The following is an 18,069-nucleotide window of genomic DNA, read 5'->3' as shown; positions in this document are numbered from 1 at the left end:
GTGGCCCAGTGAGTGGCAACGAGGGAGACTGTGGTTGGAGTCCCCTCGCTGTGTTTCTAAAAGAACCAAGATGAACAAGTCATGGCTCTCAGAGGACTTTTCTTCCCCGGGGTCAGCCAGGGGACGGGAAAGGCACGCGTATTTTTGAGAGTGCTTCATGCAAAGCATCTTTTTCTTTTTCAAAAGGGGGCTCAACCGATGCCAGTCAAGTGGGGTGTGTGTGGCCCAGTGAGTGGCAACGAGGGAGACTGTGGTTGGAGTCCCCTCGCTGTGTTATACATGCTTTTAGAAGGGCATGACATGGCTTGGAGGTTGACTTTCATAAAATGCAAACTGTTGGCTACCAAAATGCTGCCTTTCCAACAACTGTGGTTATAGGCAATGAGGAACATACTGATGAAGATGAGACGCAGATACCCGATTGGGATGACAACTTAAATATTCGGTCAGGGCAAGAGAAACTCGGTCTGAGGGGGAGGGGAGTGCAAACACAACAATTGATGATGAAGTTCTAGATCCCACCTACTGTCAACCCACAGTCAGACACTCGAGGAGGTCAATAGAGGCGGTGGAGGAGGATGCAACCGACGTCGAAGTAACCTGGCGCCTTCCTGGACACAGTCGGAGCACTGGTAGCACGTCTACAACTGCATCCTCAGCCACCACTCTGCCTCTGAGCATTATTCGGGGTGGATCAACAGGTCGCATGGCCTCTAAGCCTTGCCTAGCCTGGTCCTTTTTTGACATAAAAAAAGATCGGCCAAATTATGTGATCTGTAACATTTGCCATGGTTATCTTAGTAGAGGTCAAAACCTCAGCAGTTTGACAACTTCTTCCATGAATCGTCACATGAATAAATATCATATGGCCTGGTGGGAAGCTCACCGTGCTGCAATGCAGCCTAGTGGAGCCAACCATCCACCGCCTGCCCCTTCCAGGGCATCCGCGCGCTCGTCATCTTCTAGGACTGTGGGGACAGCTGTCACACCTGTTTTTCCACCCACAACTTCCACCACTGTAACCGCAACAGGCAGTTTGCTTGGTAGGTCGTCAGTTGGTTTGGAAGGGGAAACAAGTGAGTGTGTACAGCTCTCTCAGACATCGATAGCACCAACTTTGGATGAAGGCAACATCATGTCTCCGCCTGCACTTTCCTCCCAAAGCTGCATTTTTCCAGGGACACCCTACTCAACACCGTCTACACACAGCAGCCAGATCTCTGTCCCTCAGATGTGGTCAAATAAAAGGCCACTTCCTTCGACCCATGACAAAGCGAAGAGGTTGACTCTATCCCTCTGTAAGCTGTTGGCTACAGAAATGCTGCCTTTCCGCCTAGTGGACACACAGGATTTTAGAGACCTTATATCTGTCGCTGTGCCCCAGTACCAGATGCCTAGTCGCCACTACTTCGCTAAGAAAGGTGTGCCCGCGCTACACCAGCATGTCGCACACAATATCACCGCTTCCTTGAGAAACTCTGTGTGTGAACGGGTGAATTTCAGCACCGATACTTGGACCAGTAAGCATGGACAGGGACGTTACATGTCGCTGACTGGGCACTGGGTAACTATGGTGATAGATGGTGAAGGGTCTGCTGCACAAGTCTTGCCGTCCCCACGACTTGTGTGTCAATCCTCTGTCTGTCCAAGTTCCGCCACTGCTTCTGCATCCTCCACCTCATCTGGGTCCTCCACCTCCGCCCCAAGCCTGCCTGGTCAGGCCACCAGCGTTCTCACTGTGCAGAAGGAATCACGCACCCCTCATTACTATGCTGGCAGCAGAGCGCAACGGCATCAGGCGGTCTTTAGCTTGACATGTCTTGGGAATAAGAGTCACACAGCTGAGGAGTTGTGGTCAGCTCTGCGGTCCGAGTTTAATAAATGGTTGTCTCCACTCAACCTGCAGCCTGGTAAGGCCGTGTGCGACAATGCTGCAAACCTGGGTGCGGCCCTTCGCCTGGGCAAGGTGACACACGTGCCTTGTATGGCTCACGTGTTGAACCTTGTTGTCCAGCAATTTTTAACACACTATCCCGGCCTAGATGGCCTTCTGACCAGGGCACGGAAACTGTCTGCAGTGCTCACTTCCGCCGTTCAAGCGCCGCAGCTGAGCGACTTGCATCGCTCCAGAAGTCTTTCGGCCTGCCGGTTCATCGCCTGAAATGCGATGTGGCGACACGCTGGAATTCAACTCTCCACATGTTACAGCGACTGTGGCAGCACCGCAGAGCCCTGGTGCAATACGTCATGACGTATAGCCTGGGCCAACGAGATGCAGAGGTGGGGCAGATCACCCTGATGGAGTGATCTCAGATCACGGACCTATGCACCCTTCTGCACAGTTTCGACATGGCGACGAATATGTTTAGCGCTGACAATGCCATTATCAGCATGACGATTACAGTCATTTACATGCTGGAGCACACGCTAAACACTATTCGGAGTCAGGGGGTGGGACAACAGGAAGGGGAGGAACTACAGGAGGATTCATATGCGCAAGACACAACAACATCACCAAGGTCCAGACGTTCATCATCACCAACGCGGCAGGCATGGGACCATGGGGGACAGGGATCAACAAGGGCGCATGGTAGCAGGCGAGATGTTGAGGAAGGTGCAGGAGGACATGAAGATATGGAGGACGAACTGTCCATGGACATGGAAGACTCAGCTGATGAGGGGGACCTTGGTCAAATTTAAGTTGAAAGAGGTTGGGGGGAGATGACAGAGGAAGAAAGAACGGTTAGCACCTCTATGCCACAAACACAGCGTGGACTTGGTCCGCATGGCTGCGCAAGACACATGAGTGCCTTCTTGTTGCACTACATCCAACATGACCCTCGTATTGTCAAAATTAGAAGTGATGATGACTACTGGCTTGGCACACTATTAGATCCCCGGGACAAGTCCAAATTTTGTGACATAATTCCACCCATAGAAAGGGACGCACGTATGCAGGAGTATCAGCAGAAGCTGTTACTCGATCTTAGCTCGGCTTTTCCACCAAACAACCGTGCAGGTGAAGGGAGTGATTCTCCCAGTTGTAACTTGACAAACATGGGACGGCCTCGTCATCTTCAACAGTCTACCCGTACCAGTAGGACCGTATCTGGTGCTGGTAACAGCAATTTTATGGAATCTTTTCATAATTTTTTTAGACCCTCCTTTGCAAGGCCACCAGAGACATCAAGTGTGTCACATAGTCAACGGATGGAGAGGATGATACAGGAGTATCTCCAAATGAACATCGATGCAATGACTTTGCAAATGGAGCCTTGCTCCTTTTGTGCTTCAAATCTAGAAAAATGTCAAGAGCTCTCCAGTTACGCCTTGAAGATTTTGTCGTGTCCAGCTGCCAGCGTTGTCTCTGAACGTGTCTTCAGTGCTGCTGGGTGTGTGCTGACAGATAAGCGCACGCGTCTGTCCAGTGACAATGTGGACAGACTGACGTTCATCAAAATGAACAAGTCATGGATCCAGAAGGAATTTACTACCCCTGTGTCATCCTGGGGAGAGTAAATGCTTGTGGATTTGGAATGTGCTTGATGCAAATCAAAACATCCTGTTTGCAACTAGGGCACAAGTCCTGCCACTGATGGGGTGTCTGTGTGCCCAATTTGGGGAAAAAAGGTAGACTCCGCTTGGAGTAACCCTTGCTTGCTGTGTTTTTTAAAAATGATACAAGATGAACAGATCTGAAGGCAAGATGAAGGCAACATCATGTCTCCGCCTGCACTTTTCTCACAAACCTGCATTTTTCCAGGGACACCCTACTCAACACCGTCTACAGACAGCAGCCAGATCTCTGTCCCTCAGATGTGGTCAAATAAAAGGCCACTTACTGCGACCCATGACAAAGCTAAGTGGTTGACTCTATCCCTCTGTAAGCTGTTGGCTACCGAAATGCTGCCTTTACGCGTAGTGGACACACAGGATTTTACAGACCTTATGTCTGTCGCTGTGCCCCAGTACCAGATGCCCAATCACCACTGCTTCTCCAAGAAAAGCATGCCCGCGCTACACCAGCATGTCGCACACAACATCACCACTTCCTTGAGAAAATCTGTGTGCGACAGGGTGCATTTCAACACAGATACTTGGACCAGTAAGCATAGACAGGGTCATTACATGTCACTGACTGGGCACTGGCAAACTATGGTGAGAGATGGAGAAGGGTCTGCTGTACAAGTCTTGCCGTCCCCACGAGTTGTTTCAATCCTTGTTCTGTATGTAGAAGTTAATACACTGCTTCTGCCTCTTCAACCTCGTGTGGGTCCTCTACCTTGGCGCAAACCCTGTGTGGTCAGGCCACCCTTCCTTGCAACTGCGCACAAGGACTACCACACACCTCCTTACTATGCTGGCAGCAGAGCTCAATGCCATCAGGCGGTCAAAGTTTTACTTTGAAATGTATGGGAAATGTGAGTCACACCGCTATTACAGAGAATAGTAGTCAGGCAGGGTCAAAACATTAATTGAGGAACAGGAACAGAATGGGACGGCCAGGAAAGAATCAGAAAACAAGCAGAGGTGAAATGCGTATCGGCCAACAAGGTACATAAACAGCAAGCAGGAAAAGTAGTCAGGTAACAAGCACACAAAATCATAAAACTGAACTGGGGGTAAAATTAACCAGAGGTTCATAGCTATGTCTGGCAGTGGTCTGCAGACAGGATGGGCATAAAAAAGGGTGTGGTGTCTTCCCATTGGTTGTAGCTGAATGATGGTATTTCATCTGTGAGATACCCACCAGCTACATTCAGCCAGAGATTCTGCATCTGTCAAGGTAATGCAGCCCAGTGGGTGAGCATAACCTGCGTCCACCTGCGCCGCTGGCATCGACTACTCTCCCATCATCAGCACTATTCATGAAAGGAACACGTTGTCACCTGGCGACCGGAGTACAAATTGACGGAGCGGACTCCGTTGGTGACTTAACAGCCGTGTGCGGCAATGATGCAAACCTGGCTGCGGGCCATCCTCAGGGCAATGTGACACACGTGCCTTTTAGGGCTCACGTGTTGAACCGAATTCGCCAGCAATTTTTAAAACACCATCACGGCCTACATGGCCTTGTGCAGTGGGCACGCTCGCTATGTGCTCACTTCCATCGTGCGCACACAGCAGCTCAACAACTTTCATCACTCCGGAAGTCTTAGGGTCTGGCAGTTAAACGCCGTAAATGCGATGTTTCGACACGCAGGAATTGGAATCTGCACATGTTGCAGCGTGTGTGGCAGCACCGCAGAGCCCTGCTGAAATACGGTAAGACATATAGCCTGGGATAACTTGATCCAGAGGTGGTGCAGATCACGCTGCTGGAGTGGTGTCAGATCAAGGACCTATGCACCCTGCTACACAGTTTTGAAATGTCGACGAAGATGTTTAGCACTGGCAATGTCATTCTCAGCGTGACAATTCTGGTCATCTACATGATGGAGCACACTGTAATTATTATTCGGAGTCAGGTGTTGGGACAAGAGGAAGGGGAGGAAGTACAGGAGGAGTCATATGCGGAAGGGATAACAAGATCTACGAGGTCCAGATGGTCAGCGGCACCTATGCGGCAGTCATGGTGAGGGAGAGGGATTAACAAGGGCGCATAGTATCAGCAAAAAGTGTTGATGAAAGTGCAGGAGCCCATGAAGAAATGGAGGACGAACTGGCGATGGGCATGGAAGACTCAGCAGATGAGTGAGAGCTTGCTCACATTTCGGTTGTGCGAGGTTGGGGGGAGAGGGCAGAGGAAGGATGCACGATTCTCACCTCTCTGCCACCAACACACCAAGGACTTGGTCCTCCTGGATGCACAAGACACATGAGCGCCTTCTTGCTGCACTACCTACATGACCCTCGGATTGTATGAATTTGAACTAATCCTGAATACTGGGTTGCCACACTGTTAGATCCCCGGTACAAGACAAAATTTGGCGAACTAATTCCTGCCATAGAAATAGACGCACGTATACAGGAGTATCTGCAGAATGTGGTACGCAATCTTAGATCTACTTGTCCACTAAACACCAGTGCTGCACAGAGTGAATCTCAACGCTTTGTCATGGATAGGAGGAAATGGTCTTTTACTTGTCCACATCGGAGGGACCGAGGGATGGCTGCTGTGCTGAGATGGCGTTGAGTACGGTGTCCCTGCACAGTTGCACTTTTGGTCATATCCCAAAATGAGTTGAAAAAGGACAGATGCTGTTGGAAAGGGGAACAGGTGTGTTGGAAAGGGGAAAAAAGTTTTGGTCCGTGGATTTGGTGGTTAAGCAACTGTAACATTTGCTGAAGAAACAACATCTGTTACAGTGGGACTGGCAGATTTGGATAAAGTGGTATATAATCTGTGACCGCTATATAACGAAAATTAATAAGAAAAGAAAGAGAAAGGTATATATCCCCATCAGCAGTCAGTGTCCACCGTGCTCCCAGTTGGAAAAGGAGAGGTTGGCAACTTGAAGGTTTGGTGGAGGATACAGAGCTGTGTGGCTATGAAACTAATAGTAGCCTGAACCAAGTTAGACGCCATTCGGATCTGGAGACTGTGAGCCCTGTTAGCGTCACAGGGTCCACATGCCCACCCAGCCCAGGAACTCCCTGTTAACAACACAGGGGCCATTGAGTACGCTGACCGTGTGCGTAGGGGCCACACCTGTGGACAGCAGGCGCATCAGCAGCAGCAGGCCTGTTAATGCCACTGGGCTGCACAAGCAGGACTGTTAGGACAGGAGCTGGTCTTAACCGTTCTGCGTTACCAACTGTGGTGGTGGCCTGCATCCACCACCCGATCCCTGCCTACCTCTGGCCTAAAGCCGCAATGGGTTCAACACATGGAGGTGTGCTCTTTCGGAGCATAATAGAAGACTGCGCACCTCCTTGTTGGCTCCAGCCCCTTTTATAACCTGGGTCCGCCCCAAACCAGAGTGAACCACAATGCACCTCCTGGAGACAAAAGTAGAGTGACACGTCATGAGTGGCATAACTAGCGTCCTATTTGGAAACGCAACTTCAATGATGACCTCATGGCTGCCATGACCCAAACACCTCACCAGTCATCGTCTGAGCATCAATAATGCGGTGACAAGTCATAGGTGTGGGCCTCTGCAAGCCATTTGGGAGGACACCTGATGCCCTGTGGTCTATATGGGACCCCCACATCAGGGCCAGGGCCAAAGAGTTCATTACCGGACCTAGTCTCTGATGCAGGAAGTGCCTGAGCATGCTCAGTAGCATGAAATACAGTCTCTGAAAAAAGACTATCAGCTTTAGCATGGTGTCTATGCCCAAAACAGGACTTATACCCGGCACGGAATGCAAGCACCTGTGCAAAGAGGCTTTTCACACTTAGTGTGGGAGCATGCGCTGTATCCCGAAATGAAAACTTAGCGTCAGGAATGGCACAGTCAGGCTGAGCATACTCACTAGGCGAAACACTGTAATTATGCTGCAGCTGGGGTACATCGGCACACGCATGCGCACTAGCTGCCTCTCCACACTTAGACGTGGAGGGGAAATTTGTCTTGGAGATGCTGTCTATGAACAGAAGGAAAAGCTAAAGGAAGCCTGACTTTCTATCCCTCCGAATTATGAAATGCAGCAATGAATTCCATGAGTTTGCTATAACATTAGCGTAGCAAAATGTGCATGAGGGTGTGATGTAGAGGTGCTAGAAATAGCTTGTCACCAGTGGGGCACTAATGGAATACAACAGCCAGTTCTATGATGCCACAAAATGGCAGTATTTTGTGCTATCATTATAGCTTATTAAAAACAGAGCACAAGGTTGTCATGCAGAGGTGCTGCACATAGATTTGCAGTAGTGTGAATTGACAAAAGTACAATAGCCACGTTTAGGATACAACTAGGTACAGTGAGTGTTTGCTAGTATAATGGCTGAGTTTAAAAAAGTTTGAGTGTGCAATGCAGGCAGATGTCCTGCAAATAACGTTCCAATACTGTGAATTGACAAAAGTACAATAGCCACGTTTAGGATACAACTAGGTACAGTGAGTGTTTGCTAGTATAATGGCTGAGTTTAAAAAAGTTTGAGTGTGCAATGCAGGCAGACGTGCTGCAAATAACGTTCCAATACTGTGAATTGACAAAAGTACAATAGCCACGTTTAGGATACAACTAGGTACAGTGAGTGTTTGCTAGTATAATGGCTGAGTTTAAAAAAGTTTGAGTGTGCAATGCAGGCAGACGTGCTGCAAATAACGTTCCAATACTGTGAATTGACAAAAGTACAATAGCCACGTTTAGGATACAACTAGGTACAGTGAGTGTTTGCTAGTATAATGGCTGAGTTTAAAAAAGTTTGAGTGTGCAATGCAGGCAGACGTCCTGCAAATAACGTTCCAATACTGTGAATTGACAAAAGTACAATAGCCACGTTTAGGATACAACTAGGTACAGTGAGTGTTTGCTAGTATAATGGCTGAGTTTAAAAAAGTTTGAGTGTGCAATGCAGGCAGACGTGCTGCAAATAACGTTCCAATACTGTGAATTGACAAAAGTACAATAGCCACGTTTAGGATACAACTAGGTACAGTGAGTGTTTGCTAGTATAATGGCTGAGTTTAAAAAAGTTTGAGTGTGCAATGCAGGCAGACGTCCTGCAAATAACGTTCCAATACTGTGAATTGACAAAAGTACAATAGCCACGTTTAGGATACAACTAGGTACAGTGAGTGTTTGCTAGTATAATGGCTGAGTTTAAAAAAGTTTGAGTGTGCAAGGCAGGCAGATGTCCTGCAAATAACGTTCCAATACTGTGAATTGACAAAAGTACAATAGCCACGTTTACGATACAACTAGGTACAGTGAGTGTTTGCTAGTATAATGGCTGAGTTTAAAAAAGTTTGAGTGTGCAATGCAGGCAGACGTGCTGCAAATAACGTTCCAATACTGTGAATTGACAAAAGTACAATAGCCACGTTTAGGATACAACTAGGTACAGTGAGTGTTTGCTAGTATAATGGCTGAGTTTAAAAAAGTTTGAGTGTGCAATGCAGGCAGACGTGCTGCAAATAACGTTCCAATACTGTGAATTGACAAAAGTACAATAGCCACGTTTAGGATACAACTAGGTACAGTGAGTGTTTGCTAGTATAATGGCTGAGTTTAAAAAAGTTTGAGTGTGCAATGCAGGCAGACGTCCTGCAAATAACGTTCCAATACTGTGAATTGACAAAAGTACAATAGCCACGTTTAGGATACAACTAGGTACAGTGAGTGTTTGCTAGTATAATGGCTGAGTTTAAAAAAGTTTGAGTGTGCAAGGCAGGCAGATGTCCTGCAAATAACGTTCCAATACTGTGAATTGACAAAAGTACAATAGCCACGTTTACGATACAACTAGGTACAGTGAGTGTTTGCTAGTATAATGGCTGAGTTTAAAAAAGTTTGAGTGTGCAATGCAGGCAGACGTGCTGCAAATAACGTTCCAATACTGTGAATTGACAAAAGTACAATAGCCACGTTTAGGATACAACTAGGTACAGTGAGTGTTTGCTAGTATAATGGCTGAGTTTAAAAAAGTTTGAGTGTGCAATGCAGGCAGACGTGCTGCAAATAACGTTCCAATACTGTGAATTGACAAAAGTACAATAGCCACGTTTAGGATACAACTAGGTACAGTGAGTGTTTGCTAGTATAATGGCTGAGTTTAAAAAAGTTTGAGTGTGCAAGGCAGGCAGATGTCCTGCAAATAACGTTCCAATACTGTGAATTGACAAAAGTACAATAGCCACGTTTAGGATACAACTAGGTACAGTGAGTGTTTGCTAGTATAATGGCTGAGTTTAAAAAAGTTTGAGTGTGCAATGCAGGCAGACGTGCTGCTAATAACGTTCCAATACTGTGAATTGACAAAAGTACAATAGCCACGTTTAGGATACAACTAGGTACAGTGAGTGTTTGCTAGTATAATGGCTGAGTTTAAAAAAGTTTGAGTGTGCAATGCAGGCAGACGTCCTGCAAATAACGTTCCAATACTGTGAATTGACAAAAGTACAATAGCCACGTTTAGGATACAACTAGGTACACTGAGTGTTTGCTAGTAAAATTGATTAGTTTAAAAAAGTTGTAGTGTGCAATGCAGGCAGACGTGCTCTGCAAATGTCTTTGCACTAGTGGGACTATAGCAAAGTCCAATAGCCACGTATAGGATGCCACTAGGTACACTGAGTGTTTGCTAGTAAAATTGCTTAGTTTAAAAAAGTTGTAGTGTGCAATGCAGGCAGACGTGCTCTGCAAATGTCTTTGCACTAGTGGGACTATAGCAAAGTCCAATAGCCACGTATAGGATGCCACTAGGTACACTGAGTGTTTGCTAGTAAAATTGCTTAGTTTAAAAAACTTGGAGTGTGCAATGCAGGCAGATGTGCTCTGCTAATGTCTTTGCACTAGTGGGACTATAGCAAAGTCCAATAGCCACGTATAGGATGCCACTAGGTACACTGAGTGTTTGCTAGTATAATGGCTTCGTTATAATTAGTTGGAGTGTGCAACACAGGCAGATGCGCTCTGCAAATGTCTTGGCACTAGTGGGACTATAGCAAAGTCCAATAGCCACGTATAGGATGCCACTAGGTACACTGAGTGTTTGCTAGTAAAATTGCTTAGTTTAAAAAAGTTGTAGTGTGCAATGCAGGCAGACGTGCTCTGCAAATGTCTTTGCACTAGTGGGACTATAGCAAAGTCCAATAGCCACGTATAGGATGCCACTAGGTACACTGAGTGTTTGCTAGTAAAATTGCTTAGTTTAAAAAAGTTGTAGTGTGCAATGCAGGCAGACGTGCTCTGCAAATGTCTTTGCACTAGTGGGACTATAGCAAAGTCCAATAGCCACGTATAGGATGCCACTAGGTACACTGAGTGTTTGCTAGTAAAATTGCTTAGTTTAAAAAAGTTGTAGTGTGCAATGCAGGCAGACGTGCTCTGCAAATGTCTTTGCACTAGTGGGACTATAGCAAAGTCCAATAGCCACGTATAGGATGCCACTAGGTACACTGAGTGTTTGCTAGTAAAATTGCTTAGTTTAAAAAAGTTGTAGTGTGCAATGCAGGCAGACGTGCTCTGCAAATGTCTTTGCACTAGTGGGACTATAGCAAAGTCCAATAGCCACGTATAGGATGCCACTAGGTACACTGAGTGTTTGCTAGTAAAATTGCTTAGTTTAAAAAACTTGGAGTGTGCAATGCAGGCAGATGTGCTCTGCTAATGTCTTTGCACTAGTGGGACTATAGCAAAGTCCAATAGCCACGTTTAGGATGCCACTAGGTACACTGAGTGTTTGCTAGTATAATGGCTTACTTAGAATGAGTTGGAGTGTGCAGAGGACAAGAGGGTACAGTGGCAGGATTGTGGTGCTCTGGGTAGAGGAATGGAAGCCTGCCTTTCTATTCCCTCCTAATGGTGAAATGCAGGGAGGAAATCCCTGACCTGGGCTACACAGACGCTGTTGCTGTTTGCAGGACCTGTCACTTATGGCTCTCTGACCCTGCCGCTTTGAGCCCTTAAAAGGACTGCTAGAATGTGCTCTCCCTAAGCTGTCTAACGCTGTGTATGCAGCGCATACAGCTGTATCGGCTATAGGACTCAGGAGGACGGAGCTGCGACACTGATGTCTGACACCAAAGACGCAGAAGGCAGATAATGGCGTTCGTGAAGAAAATGTCCGGTTTTATAATGCAGGGACATGTGACATGCAGATCCTATCACACATGCCGTTGCTTCTCTGGCTCAAAGTCCACTTAGGTGTGTGTGTGTCTGTGATTGGCTGACATGCTGGCCCGCCCCACAAGACGCGCGCGCTTAGGGAAGGAAGACAAGAAAAAAAAAAAAAAAAATGGCGATCGCCATTATAGAAACAGCAGTGATCTGAAGGCGCTGTTCACGCACACTATACACTGAAATGTGATAATAGTTTGATTCACAGAGTGACTTACACTATTACAGCAGAAACCAAGCTAGGATTTAGCTGTTTTTTGGCTGCTAGAACCGTTCTCGAACGTTTCTAGAACTATCGAGCTTTTGCAAAAAGCTCGAGTTCTAGTTCGATCTAGAACATGCCCCAAAATCACTCGAGCCGCGAACTGGAGAACCACGAACCACGAACCGCGCTCAACTCTAGTGTTAAGCAGATGTGATGACTACTACACTATGACAATGACTGGCTAACACGGTACAAAGATATATTTTACTTGTACTACACTATGAAACCTTCTGGAAAGTTACTGTGTATTGGCAAGCAGAGCAGAATTGTAACTGATGGGGCCTTTTTATTGCTGAAGAAAAGTGTTTTTGGTAATGAAACATTTACAATTTTTATTACATATTTTACCAGTTTTATTCCTACAAAGGGATATTGCTTAAATTGAAGTTTACACTGAATGTGTTACTTTTTTCTACACAGTTTAATCGTTTGCTTTTGTATTTATGGGAACTATAAATTTTGAAACAAACAGGATTTTTATAATATGGGATTATGTTTTCTGCTAAAATGTTCAATAAAAAAGAAACGCAAAATCGTAGTTCTCCTTGTGATAGAAGCCAAAATGTATTGTCATTTGGCAACGAAACCAAGAATTTCATACTTTACAGGTTGAGAGGAAATTACTTCAACACCGAAAACAGATTGGTTTCACTGGGTATTGAACCCAGAACGCTCTGCATATGAAGCAGACTTGATGACCACCACACTTTAAAACCTGTGATTCCTGAAAAGTAATGGCAATTAGAGACGAAATTTGACTGCCAGGAAAAAAAAAAAATTCGTAGTTCTGTTGGTTATGGAAGCTAAAACATCCCGTCATTCGGCAACAAAGCCAAGAACTTCATGTATTGCAGTTGGATAGGGTATTATTTCAACACCAAGAAGAGACTGGTTTTACTGGGGATTGAACCCAGGACCTTCTGCGTGTTAAGCAGACGTGATGACCACTTCACTATGAATCTTAATGAAAAGTTACTGTGTATTGGCTAGCAGAGCAGAATTGTGACTGACGGGGCCTTTTTATTGCTGAAGGAAAGTATTTTTGGTAATGAAACATTTACAATTTTTATTACATATTTTACCAGTTTTATTCCTACAAAGGGATATTGCTTAAATTGAAGTTTACATTGAATGTGTTACTTTTTTCTACACAGTTTAATCGTTTGCTTTTGTATTTATGGGAACTATAAATTTTGAAACAAACAGGATTGTTATAATATGGGATTATGTTTTTTGCTAAAATGTTCAATAAAAAAGAAACCCAAAATCGTAGTTCTCCTTCTGATAGAAGCCAAAATGTATTGTCATTTGGCAACGAAACCAAGAATTTCATACTTTACAGGTTGATAGGAAATTACTTCAACACCGAAAACAGATTGGTTTCACTGGGTATTGAACCCAGAACGTTCTGCATATGAAGCAGACTTGATGACCACCACACTTTAAAAACTGTGATTCCTGCAAAGTAATGGCAATTAGAGACGAAATTTGACTGCCAGGAAAAAAAAAAGTTCGTAGCTCCATTGGTTATGGAAGCTAAAACATCCCGTCATTCGGCAACAAAGCCAAGAACTTCATGTATTGCAGTTGGATAGGGTATTATTTCAACACCAAGAAGAGACTGTTTTCACTGGGGATCGAACCCAGGACCTTCTGCGTGTTAAGCAGACGTGATAACCACTACACTATGAAACCTGTGAAAACCTGCAAAGCAATGGCAATTGGAGACGAGTTTTGACCGCCAGGAAAAAAAAAAAAAATTCAAAGTTCTGTTGGTGATGGAAGACAAAACATCCTGTTATTCGGCAACAAAGCCAAGAAATTCATATATTGTAGTTGGATAGGGAATTATTTCAACACCAAGAAGAGATTGGTTTCACTGGGGATTGAACCCAGGACCTTCTGCGTGTTAAGCAGACGTGATGACCACTACACTATGAAACCTGATGAAAAGTTACTGTGTATTGGCTAGCAGAGCAGAATTGTGACTGACGGGGCCTTTTTATTGCTGAAGGAAAGTATTTTTGGTAATGAAACATTTACAATTTTTATTACATATTTTACCAGTTTTATTCCTACAAAGGGATATTGCTTAAATTGAAGTTTACATTGAATGTGTTACTTTTTTCTACACAGTTTAGTCGTTTGCTTTTGTATTTATGGGAACTATATATTTTTAAACAAACAGGATTTTTATAATATGGGATTATGTTTTCTGCTAAAATGGACAATAAAAAAGAAACCCAAAATAGTAGTTCTCTTTGTGATGGAAGCCAAAATGTATTGTCATTTGGCAACGAAACCAAGAATTTTATATATTACAGGTTGATAGCAAATTACTTCAACAGCGAAAACAGATTGGTTTCACTGGGGATTGAACCCAGGACCTTCTGCGTGTGAAGCAGACGTGATGACCACTACACTATGAAACCTGTGAAATCCTGCAAAGCAATGGCAATTGAAAACGAGTTTTGAGAGCCAGGGGAAAAAAATTATTAGTTCTGTTGGTGATGGAAGCCAAAACATCCAATCATTCGGCAACAAAGCCAAGAACTTCTTATATTGTAGTTTGATAGGGTATTATTTCAACACCAATAACAGATTGCTTTTACTGGGGATTGAACCAGTGTTAAGCAGACGTGATGACTACTACACTATGAAAGCTTCTGTAAAGTTACTGTGTATTGGCAAGCAGAGCAGAATTGTAACTGATGGGGCCTTTTTATTGCTGAAGAAAAGTGTTTTTGGTAATGAAACATTTACAATTTTTATTACATATTTTACCAGTTTTATTCCTACAAAGGGATATTGCTTAAATTGAAGTTTACATTGAATGTGTTACTTTTTTCTGCACAGTTTAAACGTTTGCTTTTGTATTTATGGGAACTATAAATTTTGAAACAAACAGGATTGTTATAATATGGGATTATGTTTTCTGCTAAAATGTTCAATAAAAAAGAAACCCAAAATCGTAGTTCTCCTTGTGATAGAAGCCAAAATGTATTGTCATTTGGCAACGAAACCAAGAATTTCATACTTTACAGGTTAATAGGAAATTACTTCAACACCGAAAACAGATTGGTTTCACTGGGTATTGAACCCAGAACGTTCTGCATATGAAGCAGACTTGATGACCACCACACTTTAAAACCTGTGATTCCTGCAAACTAATGGCAATTAGAGACGAAATTTGACTGCCAGGAAAAAAAAAAAATTCGTAGTTCTGTTGGTTATGGAAGCTAAAACATCCCGTCATTCGGCAACAAAGCCAAGAACTTCATGTATTGCAGTTGGATAGGGTATTATTTCAACACCAAGAACAGACTGGTTTTACTGGGGATTAAACCCAGGACCTTCTGCCTGTTAAGCAGACGTGATGACCACTACACTATGAAACCTGTGAAATCCTGATGATAGCAAATAACTTCAACAGCGAAAACAGATTGGTTTCACTGGGGATTGAACCCAGGACCTTCTGCGTGTGAAGCAGACGTGATGACCACTACACTATGAAACCTGTGAAAGCCTGCAAAGCAATGGCAATTGAAAACGAGTTTTGACCGCCAGGGGAAAAAAATTATTAGTTCTGTTGGTGATGGAAGCCAAAACATCCCATCATTCGGCAACAAAGCCAAGAACTTCATATATTGTAGTTTGATAGGGTATTATTTCAACACCAAGAACAGATTGCTTTTACTGGGGATTGAACCAGTGTTAAGCAGACGTGATGACTACTACACTATGAAACCTTCTGGAAAGTTACTGTGTTGGCAAGCAGAGCAGAATTGTAACGGATGGGGCTTTTTTATTGCTGAAGAAAAGTGTTTTTGGTAATGAAACATTTACAATTTTTATTACATATTTTACCACTTTTATTCCTACAAAGGGATATTGCTTAAATTGAAGTTTACATTGAATGTGTTACTTTTTTCTACACAGTTTAATCGTTTGCTTTTGTATTTATGGGAACTATAAATTTTGAAACAAACAGGATTGTTATAATCTGGGATTATGTTTTCTGCTAAATTGTTCAATAAAAAAGAAACCCAAAATCGTAGTTCTCCTTGTGATAGAAGCCAAAATGTATTGTCATTTGGCAACGAAACCAAGAATTTCATACTTTACAGGTTAATAGGAAATTACTTCAACACCGAAAACAGATTGGTTTCACTGGGTATTGAACCCAGAACGTTCTGCATATGAAGCAGACTTGATGACCACCACACTTTAAAACCGGTGATTCCTGCAAAGTAATGGCAATTAGAGACGAAATTTGACTGCCAGGAAAAAAAAAAAATTCGTAGTTCTGTTGGTTATGGAAGCTAAAACATCCCGTCATTCGGCAACAAAGCCAAGAACTTCATGTATTGCAGTTGGATAGGGTATTATTTCAACACCAAGAACAGACTTGTTTTACTGGGGATTAAACCCAGGACCTTCTGCGTGTTAAGTAGACGTGATGACCTTCTACGTGTTAAGCAGACATGATGACCACTACACTATGAATACTGATGAAAAGTTACTGTGTATTGGCTAGCAGAGCAGAATTGTGACTGACAGGGCCTTTTTATTGCTGAAGGAAAGTATTTTTGGTAATGAAACATTTACAATTTTTATTACATATTTTACCAGTTTTATTCCTACAAAGGGATATTGCTTAAATTGAAGTTTACATTGAATGTGTTACTTTTTTCTACACAGTTTAGTTGTTTGCTTTTGTATTTATGGGAACTATATATTTTTAAACAAACAGGATTTTTATAATATGGGATTATGTTTTCTGCTAAAATGGACAATAAAAAAGAAACCCAAAATAGTAGTTCTCTTTGTGATGGAAGCCAAAATGTATTGTCATTTGGCAACGAAACCAAGAATTTTATATATTACAGGTTGATAGCAAATTACTTCAACAGCGAAAACAGACTGGTTTTACTGGGGATTAAACCCAGGACCTTCTGCGTGTTAAGCAGACGTGATGACCACTACACTATGAAACCTGTGAAATCCTGTTGATAGCAAATTACTTCAACAGCAAAAACGGATTGGTTTCACTGGGGATTGAACCCAGGACTTTCTGCGCGTGAAGCAGACGTGATGACCACTACACTATGAAACCTGTGAAATCCTGTAAAGCAATGGCAATTGAAAATGAGTTTTGACAGCCAGGGGAAAAAAATTATTAGTTCTGTTGGTGATGGAAGCCAAAACATCCCATCATTCGGCAACAAAGCCAAGAACTTCATATATAGTAGTTTGATAGGGTATTATTTCAACACCAAGAACAGATTGCTTTTACTGGGGATTGAACCAGTGTTAAGCAGACGTGATGACTACTACACTATGAAACCTTCTGGAAAGTTACTGTGTATTGGCAAGCAGAGCAGAATTGTAACTGATAGGGCCTTTTTATTGCTGAAGAAAAGTGTTTTTGGTAATGAAACATTTACAATTTTTATTACATATTTTACCAGTTTTATTCCTACAAAGGGATATTGCTTAAATTGAAGATTACATTGAATGTGTTACTTTTTTCTACACAGTTTAATCGTTTGCTTTTGTATTTATGGGAACTATAAATTTTGAAACAAACAGGATTGTTATAATATGGGATTATGTTTTCTGCTAAAATGTTCAATAAAAAAGAAACCCAAAATCGTAGTTCTCCTTGTGATAGAAGCCAAAATGTATTGTCATTTGGCAACGAAACCAAGAATTTCATACTTTACAGGTTGATAGGAAATTACTTCAACACCGAAAACAGATTGGTTTCATTGGGTATTGAACCCAGAACGTTCTGCATATGAAGCAGACTTGATGACCACCACACTTTAAAACCTGTGATTCCTGCAAAGTAATGGCAATTAGAGACGAAATTTGACTGCCAGGAAAAAAAAAAAATTCGTAGTTCTGTTGGTTATGGAAGCTAAAACATCCCGTCATTCGGCAACAAAGCCAAGAACTTCATGTATTGCAGTTGGATAGGGTATTATTTCAACACCAAGAACAGACTGGTTTTTACTGGGGATTAAACGCAGGACCTTCTGCGTGTTAAGCAGACGTGATGACCACTA

The 18,069-nt window shown here is 43.3% G+C and overlaps 3 non-coding genes across 3 annotated transcripts; all 3 read right to left on the bottom strand.

Moving 5' to 3' along the window:
• Nucleotides 1-13,869: 13,869 nt before the first annotated feature.
• On the bottom strand, nt 13,870-13,942 carry TRNAV-AAC (transfer RNA valine (anticodon AAC)). Its single transcript has one exon. It is a non-coding gene; the product is annotated as a tRNA-Val (tRNA).
• A 415-nt stretch (nt 13,943-14,357) lies between these two features.
• On the bottom strand, nt 14,358-14,430 carry TRNAV-CAC (transfer RNA valine (anticodon CAC)). The gene has a single exon. It is a non-coding gene; the product is annotated as a tRNA-Val (tRNA).
• A 1,012-nt stretch (nt 14,431-15,442) lies between these two features.
• Nucleotides 15,443-15,515, bottom strand: TRNAV-CAC (transfer RNA valine (anticodon CAC)). Its single transcript has one exon. It is a non-coding gene; the product is annotated as a tRNA-Val (tRNA).
• Nucleotides 15,516-18,069: the final 2,554 nt, after the last annotated feature.

The sequence above is a fragment of the Anomaloglossus baeobatrachus genome, chromosome 2 (assembly GCF_048569485.1).
Source record: "Anomaloglossus baeobatrachus isolate aAnoBae1 chromosome 2, aAnoBae1.hap1, whole genome shotgun sequence".
Lineage (NCBI taxonomy): Eukaryota > Metazoa > Chordata > Amphibia > Anura > Aromobatidae > Anomaloglossus > Anomaloglossus baeobatrachus.
Note: the sequence above shows the minus strand (reverse complement) of the source record. Positions and strands in the feature narration are given on the sequence as shown.